Source organism: Panthera leo, chromosome A2, assembly GCF_018350215.1.
Source record: "Panthera leo isolate Ple1 chromosome A2, P.leo_Ple1_pat1.1, whole genome shotgun sequence".
Lineage (NCBI taxonomy): Eukaryota > Metazoa > Chordata > Mammalia > Carnivora > Felidae > Panthera > Panthera leo.
The window spans coordinates 79,817,060-79,832,189 of NC_056680.1; the positions used below are offsets into that span (position 1 = coordinate 79,817,060).

The 15,130-nt window shown below is 38.3% G+C and overlaps 1 protein-coding gene and 1 pseudogene across 1 annotated transcript in view; one reads left to right on the forward strand and one right to left on the reverse strand.

The window, feature by feature from the left end:
• Nucleotides 1–15,130, forward strand: part of RELN (reelin) — a 532,400-nt gene that overhangs the window by 195,615 nt on the left and 321,655 nt on the right. The window lies entirely within an intron of this gene.
• On the reverse strand, nucleotides 7,780–9,321 carry LOC122206577 (annotated as a pseudogene).

A 15,130-nucleotide genomic window follows, 5' to 3' on the forward strand; every position in this document is an offset into this window, starting at 1 on the left:
ATTATTATTATTATTATTATTATTATTATTATTATTTTGCTTTGTAATCAGTATATTAAGGAGACATTCATACATTTCAAGAATTGCTTAATTCTGATATCCAGATTTAAGCTTGTGTGCTTTTAAACATACAATTAAAGCTATAGTACTAATATTAAATTATAGTTACTTTGGAGCATAAATTAAATGGTTTAAAGTGAGCCTGTAAAAACATCTAAAATACCTTCCTATCTCATACATGCAAATTACTTCTCAATGTAAAGATCTCTTCACTCTAAGTAACCCTGCTCCCAAAGTCACTACTCGAAGCTTATCAAGGTCCAAAGAGAAGGAAAAAAGTATAGCCAGGACTGATTATACAATTATATACATAAATAAATAAATAAAAAATAAAAAGATGGCATAGCAAAAAGGCATGCAATTCTACAAGTGTAATCCCTCAAGCAGCACCATATTACGATAAACCTCTTCTTTAGCGAGGTATCATTTCGATCACTGTTACCACAGGCCAAATTACACAGTATGCCATCTTGAAGTAACAGGTGAGGCAATAGAATAAATGCAGAGACATCACAACAAATCCCACTTAATATAATTACAGATTGATGCTTCTCTACAAATTAAGTTTTTTGTCTGATTGCTAGTTAAATACAAGTTTTAACTTCATAACATCGTAGCTTACAATTAAGGGTCATGGGGTGCCTGGCTGGATCAGTCAGTTAAGCACACCACTCTTGATACCAGGGTCTTGAGTTCAAGCCACACATTGGGCATAGAGCTTACTTAAAAAACAAAACAATTAAGGGTCATAGACTGAAGTCAATAGCATTTCAGTCTAAGCTGTTTCATGTATATAGAGCTGAAATCAGTTTTAAGACATGGCCTAAGAAATGGTAGGGGAGATTTTTTTTTTTTTAGTGGTTTTTACAGGGGCACCTGGGTGGCTCAGTCAGTTAAGCGTCCAACTCTCATATTCAGCTTAGGTCATGATCTCACGGTTCATGGGATCGAGCCCTGCATTGGGCTCCTCGCTGAGAGTGCGAAAACTGCTTGGGATTCTTTCCCTCTCTCTCTGCCCTTCCCCTGCTCATGCTCTCTCTCTGTCTCTCAAAATAAACAAACTATTAAAAGAAAAGTGGTTTTTAGAAGTATTAAGCTTATCTTGCACACTGAAGTAATCATATATACAGGGCAAAATCAGAGCTTTTATGTTGGAGTTTATTCTTCATTTAACTTTAAAACACTACTATAGTTGAATATTTTTTTTTTAATATATGAAATTTACTGTCAAATTGGTTTCCATACAACACCCAGTGCTCATCCCAAAAGGTGCCCTCCTCAATACCCATCACCCACCCTGCCCTCCCTCCCACCCCCCATCAACCCTCAGTTTGTTCTCAGTTTTTAACAGTCTCTTATGCTTTGGCTCTCTCCCACTCTAACCTCTTTTTTTTTTTTTTCCCTTCCCCTCCCCCATGGGTTTCTGTTATGTTTCTCAGGATCCACATAAGAGTGAAACCATATGGTATCTGTCTTTCTCTGTATGGCTTATTTCACTTAGCATCACACTCTCCAGTTCCATCCATGTTGCTACAAAAGGCCATATTTCATTTTTTCTCATTGCCACGTAGTATTCCATTGTGTATATAAACCACAATTTCTTTTTTTTTTTTTTTTTTTTTGAGGGAATATTATTTTATTTTTTTTTTATTTTTTTTTTATTTTTTTTATTTTTTAATATATGAAATTTACTGTCAAATTGGTTTCCATACAACACCCAGTGCTCATCCCAAAAGGTGCCCTCCTCAATACCCATCACACACCCTGCCCTCCCTCCCACCCTGCCCTCCCTCCCACCCCCCATCAACCCTCAGTTTGTTCTCAGTTTTTAACAGTCTCTATGCTTTGGCTCTCTCCCGCTCTAACCTCTTTTTTTTTTTTTTTTTTTTTTTTCCTTCCCCTCCCCCATGGGTTTCTGTTATGTTTCTTAGGATCCACATAAGAGTGAAACCATATGGTATCTGTCTTTCTCTGTATGGCTTATTTCACTTAGCATCACACTCTCCAGTTCCATCCATGTTGCTACAAAAGGCCATATTTCATTTTTTCTCATTGCCACGTAGTATTCCATTGTGTATATAAACCACAATTTCTTTATCCATTCATCAGTTGATGGACATTTAGGCTCTTTCCATAATTTGGCTATTGTTGAGAGTGCCGCTATAAACATTGGGGTACAGGTGCCCCTATGCATTAGTACTCCTGTATCCCTTGGATAAATTCCTAGCAGTGCTATTGCTGGGTCATAGGGTAGGTCTATTTTTAATTTTCTGAGGAACCTCCACACTGCTTTCCAGAGCGGCTGCACCAATTTGCATTCCCACCAACAGTGCAAGAGGGTTCCTGTTTCTCCACATCCTCTCCAGCATCTATAGTCTCCTGATTTCTTCATTTTGGCCACTCTGACTGGCGTGAGGTGGTATCTGAGTGTGGTTTTGATTTGTATTTCCCTGATAAGGAGCGACGTTGAACATCTTTTCATGTGCCTGTTGGCCATCCGGATGTCTTCTTTAGAGAAGTGTCTATTCATGTTTTCTGCCCATTTCTTCACTGGGTTATTTGTTTTTCGGGTGTGGAGTTTGATGAGCTCTTTATAGATTTTGGATACCAGCCCTTTGTCCGATGTGTCATTTGCAAATATCTTTTCCCATTCCGTTGGGTGCCTTTTAGTTTTGTTGGTTGTTTCCTTTGCTGTGCAGAAGCTTTTTATCTTCATAAGGTCCCAGTAATTCACTTTTGCTTTTAATTCCCTTGCCTTTGGGGATGTGCCGAGTAAGAGATTGCTACGGTTGAGGTCAGAGAGGTCTTTTCCTGCTTTCTCCTCTAAGGTTTTGATGGTTTCCTGTCTCACATTCAGGTCCTTTATCCATTTTGAGTTTATTTTTGTGAATGGTGTGAGAAAGTGGTCTAGTTTCAACCTTCTGCATGTTGCTGTCCAGTTCTCCCAGCACCATTTGTTAAAGAGACTGTCTTTTTTCCATTGGATGTTCTTTCCTGCTTTGTCAAAGATGAGTTGGCCATACGTTTGTGGGTCTAGTTCTGGGGTTTCTATTCTATTCCATTGGTCTATGTGTCTGTTTTTATGCCAATACCATGCTGTCTTGATGATGACAGCTTTGTAGTAGAGGCTAAAGTCTGGGATTGTGATGCCTCCTGCTTTGGTCTTCTTCTTCAAAATTACTTTGGCTATTCGGGGCCTTTTGTGGTTCCATATGAATTTTAGGATTGCTTGTTCTAGTTTCGAGAAGAATGCTGGTGCAATTTTGATTGGGATTGCATTGAATGTGTAGATAGCTTTGGGTAGTATTGACATTTTGACAATATTTATTCTTCCAATCCATGAGCAGGGAATGTCTTTCCATTTCTTTATATCTTCTTCAATTACCTGCATAAGCTTTCTATAGTTTTCAGCATACAGATCTTTTACATCTTTGGTTAGATTTATTCCTAGGTATTTTATGCTTCTTGGTGCAATTGTGAATGGGATCAGTTTCTTCATTTGTCTTTCTGTTGCTTCATTGTTAGTGTATAAGAATGCAACTGATTTCTGCACATTGATTTTGTATCCTGCAACTTTGCTGAATTCATGTATCAGTTCTAGCAGACTTTTGGTGGAGTCTATCGGATTTTCCATGTATAATATCATGTCATCTGCAAAAAGCGAAAGCTTGACTTCATCTTTGCCAATTTTGATGCCTTTGATTTCCTTTTGTTGTCTGATTGCTGATGCTAGAACTTCCAGCACTATATTAAACAACAGCGGTGACAGTGGGCATCCCTGTCGTGTTCCTGATCTCAGGGAAAAAGCTCTCAGTTTTTCCCCGTTGAGGATGATGTTAGCTGTGGGCTTTTCATAAATGGCCTTTATGATCTTTAAGTATGTTCCTTCTATCCCGACTTTCTCAAGGGTTTTTATTAAGAAAGGGTGCTGGATTTTGTCAAAGGCCTTTTCTGCATCGATTGACAGGATCATATGGTTCTTCTCTTTTTTTTTGTTAATGTGATGTATCACGTTGATCGATTTGCGAATGTTGAACCAGCCCTGCATCCCAGGAATGAATCCCACTTGATCATGGTGAATAATTCTTTTTATATGCTGTTGAATTCGATTTGCTAGTATCTTATTAAGAATTTTTGCATCCATATTCATCAGGGATATTGGCCTGTAGTTCTCTTTTTTTACTGGGTCTCTGTCTGGTTTAGGAATCAAAGTAATACTGGCTTCATAGAATGAGTCTGGAAGTTTTCCTTCCCTTTCTATTTCTTGGAATAGCTTGAGAAGGATAGGTATTATCTCTGCTTTAAATGTCTGGTAGAACTCCCCTGGGAAGCCATCTGGTCCTGGACTCTTATTTGTTGGGAGATTTTTGATAACCGATTCAATTTCTTCGCTGGTTATGGGTCTGTTCAAGCTTTCTATTTCCTCCTGATTGAGTTTTGGAAGAGTGTGGGTGTTTAGAAATTTGTCCATTTCTTCCAGGTTGTCCAATTTGCTGGCATATAATTTTTCATAGTATTCCCTGATAATTGTTTGTATCTCTGAGGGATTGGTTGTAATCATTCCATTTTCATTCATGATTTTATCTATTTGGGTCATCTCCCTTTTCTTTTTGAGAAGCCTGGCTAGAGGTTTGTCAATTTTGTTTATGTTTTCAAAAAACCAACTCTTGGTTTCGTTGATCTGCTCTACAGTTTTTTTAGATTCTATATTGTTTATTTCTGCTCTGATCTTTATTATTTCTCTTCTTCTGCTGGGTTTAGGCTGCCTTTGCTGTTCTGCTTCTATTTCCTTTAGGTGTGCTGTTAGATTTTGTATTTGGGATTTTTCTTGTTTCTTGAGATAGGCCTGGATTGCAATGTATTTTCCTCTCAGGACTGCCTTCGCTGCATCCCAAAGCGTTTGGATTGTTGTATTTTCATTTTCGTTTGTTTCCATATATATTTTAATTTCTTCTCTAATTGCCTGGTTGACCCACTCATTCGTTAGTAGGGTGTTCTTTAACCTCCATGCTTTTGGAGGTTTTCCAGACTTTTTCCTGTGGTTGATTTCAAGCTTCATAGCATTGTGGTCTGAAAGTATGCATGGTATAATTTCAATTCTTGTAAACTTATGAAGGGCTGTTTTGTGACCCAGTATATGATCTATCTTGGAGAATGTTCCATGTGCACTCGAGAAGAAAGTATATTCTGTTGCTTTGGGATGCAGAGTTCTAAATATATCTGTCAAGTCCATCTGATCCAATGTATCATTCAGGGCCCTTGTTTCTTTATTGACTGTGTGTCTAGATGATCTATCCATTTCTGTAAGTGGGGTGTTAAAGTCCCCTGCAATGACCACATTCTTATCAATAAGGTTGCTTATGTTTATGAGTAATTGTTTTATATATCTGGGGGCTCGGGTATTTGGCGCATAGACATTTATAATAGTTAGCTCTTCCTGGTGAATAGACCCTGTAATTATTATATAATGCCCTTCTTCATCTCTTGTTACAGCCTTTAATTTAAAGTCTAGTTTGTCTGATATAAGTATGGCTACTCCAGCTTTCTTTTGGCTTCCAGGAGCATGATAGATAGTTCTCCATCCCCTCACTCTCAATCTAAAGGTGTCCTCAGATCTAAAATGAGTCTCTTGTAGACAGCAAATAGATGGGTCTTGTTTTTTTATCCATTCTGATACCCTATGTCTTTTAGTTGGCTCATTTAATCCATTTACATTCAGTGTTATTATAGAAAGATATGGGTTTAGAGTCATTGTGATGTCTGTATGTTTTATGCTTGTAGTGATGTCTCTGGTACTTTGTCTCACAGGATCCCCCTTAGGATCTCTTGTAGGGCTGGTTTCGTGGTGACAAATTCCTTCAGTTTTTGTTTGTTTGGGAAGACCTTTATCTCTCCTTCTATTCTAAATGACAGACTTGCTGGATAAAGGATTCTCGGCTGCATATTTTTTCTGTTTAGCACACTGTAGATATCGTGCCAAGCCTTTCTGGCCTGCCAAGTTTCAAAGGAGAGATCAGTCCCGAGTCTTATAGGTCTCCCTTTATATGTGAGGGCACGTTTATCCCTTGCTGCTTTCAGAATTTTCTCTTTATCCTTGTATTTTGCCAGTTTCACTATGATATGTCGTGCAGAAGATCGATTCAAGTTACGTCTGAAGGGAGTTCTCTGTGCCTCTTGGATTTCAGTGCCTTTTTCCTTCCCCAGTTCAGGGAAGTTCTCAGCTATAATTTGTTCAAGTACCCCTTCAGCACCCTTCCCTCTCTCTTCCTCCTCTGGGATACCAATTATGCGTATATTATTTTTTTTTAGTGTATCACTTAGTTCTCTAATTTTCCCCTCATACTCCTGGATTTTTTTATCTCTCTTTCTTTCAGCTTCCTCTTTCTCCATAACTTTATCTTCTAGTTCACCTATTCTCTCCTCTGCCTCTTCAAGCCGAGCTATCGTGGTTTCCATTTTGTTTTGCATTTTGTTTAAAGCGTTTTTCAGCTCCTCGTGACTGTTCCTTAGTCCCTCGATCTTTGTGGCAAGAGATTCTCTGCTGTCCTGTATACTGTTTTCAAGCCCAGCGATTAATTTTATGACTATTATTCTAAATTCACTTTCTGTTATATTATTTAAATCCTTTTTGATCAGTTCATTAGCTGTTGTTATTTCCTGGAGATTCTTCTGAGGGGAATTCTTCCGTTTGGTCATTTTGGAGAGTCCCTGGCGTGGTGAGGACCTGCAGGGCACTTCCCCTGTGCTGTGGTGTATAACTGGAGTTAGTGGGCGGGGCCGCAGTCCGACCCGATGTCTGCCCCCAGCCCACTGCTGGGGCCACAGTCAGACTGGTGTGTGCCTTCTCTTCCCCTCTCCTAGGGGCGGGATTCACTGTGGGGTGGCGTGTCCCGTCTGGGCTACTTGCACACTGCCAGGCTGTGTTGCTGGGGATCTGGCGTATTAGCTGGGGTGGGTAGGCAAGGTGCACGGGGGCTGGAGGGGCAGGCTTAGCTCGCTTCTCCTTAGGTGATCCACTTCAGGAGGAGCCCTGTGGCAGCGGGAGGGAGTCAGATCCGCTGCCGGAGGTTTGGCTCCGCAGAAGCACAGAGTTGGGTGTTTGCGCGGAGCGAGCAAGTTCCCTGTCAGGAACTGGTTCCCTTTGGGATTTTGGCTGGGGGATGGGCGGGGGAGATGGCGCTGGCGCCTTTGTTCCCCGCCAAGCTGAGCTCTGCCGTCCGGGGGCTCAGCAGCTCTCCCTCCCTTTGTCCTCCAGCCTTCCCGCTTTCCGAGCAGAGCTGTTAACTTATGACCTCCCAGACGCTAAGTCGCGCTTGCTGTCGGAACACAGTCCATCCGGCCCCTCCGCTTTTGCCAGCCAGACTCGGGGGCTCTGCTTGGCCGGCGAGCCGCCCCTCCGCCCCGGCTCCCTCCCGCCAGTCCGTGGAGCGCGCACCGCCTCGCCGCCCTTCCTACCCTCTTCCGTGGGCCTCTAGTCTGCGCTTGACTCCGGAGACTCCCTTCTGCTAATCCTCTGGCGGTTTTCTGGGTTCTTTAGGCAGGTGTAGGTGGAATCTAAGTGATCGGCAGGACGCGCTGTGAGCCCCGCGTCCTCCTACGCCGCCATCTTCCGGAACCTTCTCTATAGTTGAATATTAAAAACAATAGCAAGCAGTGAGATATGATTATAGTCCTTCACTATCACATATAAAATGCCAGCAGTGTTATTCACTGGCCCCATTAAGAGGTCTGACATGGAACACCACCCTTAAGATGATGTTCATCATCCTCATATGCTTCTCCATCGTAATGGTGCCATCTTTCCTGATTTGGATCAAAGTCCACCAGTTCTACCTGGTCCATTTCATCAGTCTCTTCTACTTCCTTCCTCTCAGGTAGGAGTTTTTCCAGGAAAGAGTTTATTGGGAGAGAGAAAGCCATTCTCCGGGAAGCTTACCTTAAATTCAGTGATTCAGCAACCCTTTCCATATGGTCTACGATAAATTAGCATGCCTTCCTTTAGCACACTTGATATCTCCATGCTTGACAATTTGACCTTGATGAAAGGTGATGAGAATGGTTCAGTTGTCAACAGTAGATGCTGACTTTTGAAAGCCACACAGTACTTCAACCAGCACTATGTCCATACACATGAAAAGGTCTTCTTGCCCCGTAAAAACAGTATGGTCCTTCTGATCTAAAACAATGATAATATCTCCTAATTCCAGTCTATTTCTTTTAAAATTTTTTTTTTTTTCAACGTTTATTTATTTTTGGGACAGAGAGAGACAGAGCATGAACGGGGGAGGGACAGAGAAAGAGGGAGACACAGAATCGGAAACAGGCTCCAGGCTCTGAGCCATCAGCCCAGAGCCCAACGCGGGGCTCGAACTCACGGACCGTGAGATCGTGACCTGGCTGAAGTCGGACGCTCAACCGACTGCGCCACCCAGGCGCCCCTTTCTTTTTTTTTTTTTTTTTAAATTTTTTTTTTTTTTTTCAACGTTTATTTATTTTTGGGACAGAGAGAGACAGAGCATGAACGGGGGAGGGACAGAGAAAGAGGGAGCAGTCTATTTCTAATATCTCCTGATTCCAGTCTGTTTCTTGGTCTCCTTCACCATGGAATGTTATTTTCTGGCCATCTTTCATGCCTTTGTCAATATGAACTTCTAAAAATCGTCTCTCAAACTGTCTTTGTTCCATTTCAGCTTTTGCATCTATCTTTAGGACTGATCCATTCCCCATGGCCTTGACCCTCCATGCATGCAGACTGAATTTGCTGAACCATTCCAGGTCCTATCTGATGAATTCTTATTTGCATTCCAGTACCTTTGCAATTGGGACAGCATCCTGCCACTCCTTTCTTACCGTCTCAGCCTTTACATTTGTCACAAATCACATTCTTCTACAGAGCTGGTTTTCTTCTTGCATCATATATAAATCTTTTAAGGCTACTGAGAGCTGATACACAGCCTTTATACCTCACCTTTCTCTCTGCATCCTTCCTCCTCCTCCAAAAAACATCAGAGATGTCCATCAGGGAGCTAAAACCACCACCAGCTCCACCTTCTTTAATTGCTTGTTCTCCTTTGTCATATAATCCCCATTTCTTTGCTTCAGAGAACACTTCATAAGCTTGAAAAATCTGTTTAAACTTCTCTCCTTCTTATGGATTCTTATCAGGGTAGTACTTAAGGGCCTGTCAGCCTTTTTCAATTCTTCCTGGATGGCATTGGGTTTGACCCCCAAAACGTCATATTAAGTGGTTTCTTTCACCATTTTCTACAGCTGGTGAGCTCTGAGACCAGTGTGAGGGAGCAGAAAGGAGTGTGTTGCTGGTTGCAGCCTGCACAGATGCTACTCCTACACTTCTCACCGAGTGTTCTGCAAAGTTCCCCCATCTTCATTCTTTTACATGTGGATTTCCTGTTGACTGAATGGGAAAGGTTTTTGTTGAAAAGACCTCTTTTTTCTTTGTATTGTCCTGGCTCCCTTGCCAGAAAGTAATTGGCCATAATGTGAAAGTCCATTTTTGGACTCTCAGTTCTGTTCCACTGATCTGTTTGTTCTTCTGTTAATATCACACTGTTATGATTACTGTAAGTTGATAAGAAGTACAAGTCCTCCAATTTTGTTACTCTTCATCAAGATGATTTTGACTCTCCTAACCCCTTCCATTTCTGTTTGAATTTTATGATCAGATTATACATTTCTGGGAAATACTCAGCTAAGACTTTGAAAAGTACTGTGTTGAATCTGTAGATCAATTTTGGTATTATTGCCATCTTAACAGTAGTTAAGTTTTCTGATTTATGAACATGAGATTTCTTTCCATCTGTTTAGACCTCTTTTAGTTTCTTCAGCAATGTTTTATATTTTGTTATGTATAATTCTGGCTCTTATTTTGCTAACCTCTTATATTTTTGATGCTATTGTGAATGGAATTGTTTTCTTAATTTTATTTCCAGTTTATTCATTTATAGTGTATAGAAAAACAACTTATTTTTATATATTGGTCTTTTGTTCTGTAACCTTGCTGGATTTATTTCTTAGTTCTAATAATTTTCTTGTTGATTCTTTAATATTTTCTATACACAAGATTATGTCATTATGTTAGTATATGTCAAATAGAGGTATTTTCACTTCTTCCTTTTCAATATGGATGCCTTATAGTTCTTTTTCTTGACTGATATCCCTGACTGGAACCTCCAATACGATGTTGAATAAAAGTGGCAAGAGCAGCTTTCTTGTCTTTTTCATTCTTGTTACTTTCATTTTCTCCAATAAGTATCATTTTAACTCAGTTTTTTATAGATGGCATTTATCAGTTTGAAGCTGTTCCTTGTATTCCTAGTTTGTTGAATGTCTTTTTTTTTTTTTTTTTTTTTTTAGCATGAAAGGATATTGGAAGCCGTCAAATGATCTTACGGCATCTAATGATATGATCATAGTTTTGTTTCCCCTTTATTTTATTCTATTAATGTGGTATATTACATTGATTGATTTTTGTTTATTGAAACAACATTTGTATATTGCATTTGTGTGTTAAATCCTGTGTAGTCATGGTGTATAATCCTTTTAACATGTTGCTGGATTCCAATCTGCTACTATTTTGCTGACAGGTTTTTTTTTTTTTTTTTTTTTTTTTGGTCTATATTCATAAGTGATATTTGTGTAGTTTTTGTTTCTTGTAATATATTTGCCTAGTTTTGGTATACTGGCCTCCTAGAATGTGTTGGAAAATGTATCCCCCCATCTGTTTTTTGGAAGAGTTTGTGAAGGATTAGTGTTAAGTCTTCTTTAAACATTTTATAGAATTCACCAATTGAAGCCATGTAGACCTGGGATTTTCTTTGTGGGATGTGTTGTTTTACTGTTGCAATCTGTATGCTTATTATAGGTCTATTCAGATTTTCAATTTCTTATTGAGTCAGTTTCAGTCGTTTACATCTTTCCAGAAATTTGTCCATTTCATCTTGGTTATCTAGTTTGTTAAGATTAACCATTCATAGTATTTCTTTAAAATCCTTTTTATTTCTGCAAAGTTAATAGTAATATCTCCTCTTTCACTCCTGATTTTAGTAAATTGATTTTCTTTCTTCCTCTTTCTTTTCTTTTCTTTTTTTTTCAGTATAGCAAATGATTTGTCAATTTTATTTTTTTCAACGAACCAACTTTTGGTTTCATTGCTTTTTCTCTATTGTTTTTCTATTTACTCTTTTATTCATTTCTTCTTCTTTAATCTTAAGTATTTCCTTCCTTTTGCTTGCTTTGGTATTCATTTCTTTTAAATTAAATTTTATTTTTGACAAAAATGTTTTAAAGGTCATTTAATAAGAAATGGCTTATAGTAGAAAGGAAGGCTTTCCTTCTCCACTCCTTCCAGAAACACTTCCAGAGTAAGCCACTGTCATCATTGTAGCTGTTGCTTCTGGTATTGATATCCATATTTTTAAATACACTCAAATCAAGTGACTTCAGATTATGGTAGAAGAAGGTATACATTTGTTTTATACCATTGCCCCTCAACACACAACTTCATCTCCATATCTGCCCAATATAAGTATTATATCACATTCTTAAATAAAATCAGTCATCAGTGTTTCAATCAATGATTATATCAATATTATTCACTGTAGAACCAAATGATATACTATGATTTTTTTCCTTCTCAAGCAACTTATCACCTTTAATTATTTCTTCTCTTTGTTAATTTACTCTGTTACTTTTCTTGGAGCACTTTTTCAGTTGCTTCCCGAGTGATTATACATGAGAAGTACAATATTTGCTTCCTTATTAATTTTTTTTAAGTATACGGGTCTCGCTCTCCCTCTCCCTCTCCTCTCTCTCTCTCTCTCTCTCTCTCTCTCTCCCCCTCTCTCTTGAGCCAAATATGAGGCTTGAACTCATGACCCTGAGATCAAGACCTGAGCTGATAAGAGTCAGATGCTTAACTGACTGGGCCACCCAGGTGCCCCTGATTCCTTATGTTTGATGATAGGTTGGCCAGAAATAGAATTCCAGATTAAAAGTAATACTCTCTGAAAATTTTGAAGACTTTCCATGCTGTAATTGAGAACATGAAAATGACACAATTTTATTGTTATTTTGAACATTATTATATTTTCTCTGCCTGCAAGTTTTTAGCATATTCTCTTTATACTTGTTGGTTTTCAATTTCTTGATAATGCTTATAAAGCATAGGAACTAGGTGGCAGTCCAGCCCTTATACCAGAGGTGTTCTCTCCATTTTCCTGCTTTTAGCCCCCGATATCGTACCTTGTGTCTTAATTCCAGACCCTCCCTCAGTATTTTTAGACAAGAAGGCTCAGGTTTATTATATTTTCCTAAAATTCATTACATTTTACCCATATAAATGTTCAGCTGACAAACATGTATTCTCAAACTGCCATAGAAATTATTGCCTGAAATTATCGGAATTAATGGATGTTTAACAACTAGAAATAAGCATAATCTACAGAGTTTGAAAGTTTCACTTTGCATTTCCACTTCCTGAGCATGATTTAATTATGGGTAATATAAGCACTGCTTATTTCTATTAAAGTCAGAAGTTGTGAAGAAAACATTATTCCCAATTCCCTGACTATTCTATTTATATAATTGAGCTTAGTGTGGATAGTTTTTAGTGTAGAAATTTATTGAAGCCTTTCACATCAATAGAAATGTATGATAGTTCATGAAATAAATGATTGAAAATATAATATAGAAAAGATTCTACAATAAATAGGTTGAGGAGCACCTGAGTGGCTTGATTGGTTAGGCATCTGATTTCAGGTCAGGTCATGATCTCACAGCTGGTGAGTTTGAGCCCTGCATCAGGCTCTGTGCTGACAGCTCAGAGCCTGGAGCCTGCTTCAGATTCTGTATCTTCCCCTCTCTCTGCCCCTCCCCTGCTCACGCTCTGTCTCTCTCTCAAAAATAAACATTAAAAAAATTTTTTAATAAATAATAAATAGGTTGATAAAAAGTTATTCAATAATATATACAAAGAAATTGTTTTAATAAATGAGAAAAATAAGTTTAAATTCCAACTGAATACCCATATACCAAAATAAATTCCAGATGAACAGAAAAAATTTCCAGGAGAAAATGCATGCACATATCTATCTATTCAATTGAGTTTAGAAGGGGAAAGAGCTTCTAAGCATGAAAACCCTGGACAAAATTAGAAGGAAATTGAATGATAGATTTGATTACATGAAAATTTGAAATTCTTTTTATTAAAAAACATACATATAAAGAGACTAATTATAAACTGCATACAAAATATTGGTAAGAAATATACAGCATAGGGATGCCTGGGTGGCTCAGTTGATTAAGCGTCTGACTCTTGGTTTTGACTCAGGTCGTGATCTCAAGGTTCCAGGTCATGAGTTTGAGCCCTGCGTTGGCTCTGTGCTGACAACACAGAACCTGCTTCAGATCCTCTGTCTCTCTCTCTCTCTGTCCCTTCCCCGCTCTCTCAAAAATAAATAAATATTTTAAAAAGTAATATATAGTATAGACTTAATAGCCTTCACATTTAAAGAGTTCTTGTAAATTGGGGCGCCTGGGTGGCTCAGTCGGTTAAGCATCCAACTTCGGCTCAGATCATGATCTCATGGTTTAAATTCGAGCCCCGTGTTGGGCTCTGTGCTGATAGCTCAGAGCCTGGAGCCTGTTTCAGATTCTGTGTCTCCCCCTCTCTCTCTCCCCTCCTCCGCTTGTGCTCTGTCCCTCTCTATCAAAAAATGAATAAATGTAAAAAAATAATTTTTAAAGAGTTCTTGTAAATTGGTTAGAAAAACATCAAAACCCATAGCAAAATGGGCAAGGACATGAATAGATAATTCCCAAAGCTGAAAAATGTAACCGACAAACATGCAAAATATCCTTACTAATAATCAGTGGGGTGGAAACTAAAAGTAACAAGACACCTTTGGAATGAAAACTGTACACTGATGATGCTCAATGCCACCAGGGTATCTTGGGGAGGGTGCTCTCTGGGACATTGGTTGACAAAGCTACCCTTCCTTATATGCCATTTGGAACTGTGGCCTCCACGTTTATGCCCTTAATTTAATTATCCAAGTCCTGGAAATCTATCTTAAAATACAAGATATGCTAAAAATGTCTAACTCAGAGAAACAGAGAGTAGCATGGTAATTACCAGGGGTTGAGAGGTAGGAAAAATCAGGAAATATTGGTCAAAGGGAACAAGCTTCTAGTTACAAAATTACTAAATTTTGAGGATCTGATGTACAACGTAGTAATTATTGCTAACAATACTGTATCATAAACTTTAATGTTTCCAAGAAAGTAGACCTTAAATGTTTCACCATAAAAAGAATGGTAATTATATGACTGGATGAAGGTGTTAGCTAATGCTATAATGGTGATCATTTTGCAATGTATAAATGTTTCAGATCAACATGTTGTACACCCTAAATTTGTGCAGTGTTATGTGTCAGTTATATCTCAATAAAATTGGGGGGAAAATAAAAGACATGGTCAGAGATTTATATACTTCATTATTTAAAATATTAAAAAATAGAAACAAATAAAATTCCAACAATAATGAGGCACCTGGGTGGCTCAGTTGGTTAAGCCTCTGACTCTTGATTTTGGCTCAGGTCATGATCTCATGGTTTGTGAGTTCAAGACCCACATTGGGCTCTGCGGTGACAGTGAGGAGCTTGCTTGGAATTCTCTCTCTCTCTCCCTCTCTCTCTGCCTTCTCCTCTGCTCGCACTTTCTCTCTCTCAAAACAAATAAACAAACTTAAAAAATTCCAACAATATTGTAATGGTTGAAGAAACTACAATATGGCTATATGGTGGAACATTATTTAGCCAATAACAATCTTGTTCTAAAAATATTTAATGATATAGGAACTATTTATAAATAATATTTATAATATTTACTATTAATAAATAGTAAATGTAAAGGTAAAGAAACCTTTTTAGGCAAGTAATTTTCTAAAAAAACTTGATATTCATGAATTAATTTAAAAAGTCTAGAATATAGTTTACTAAAATGTTAATAGTGGTTCTTTCTCCTGGATATGAATGAGTAATTTTGTTTTCAC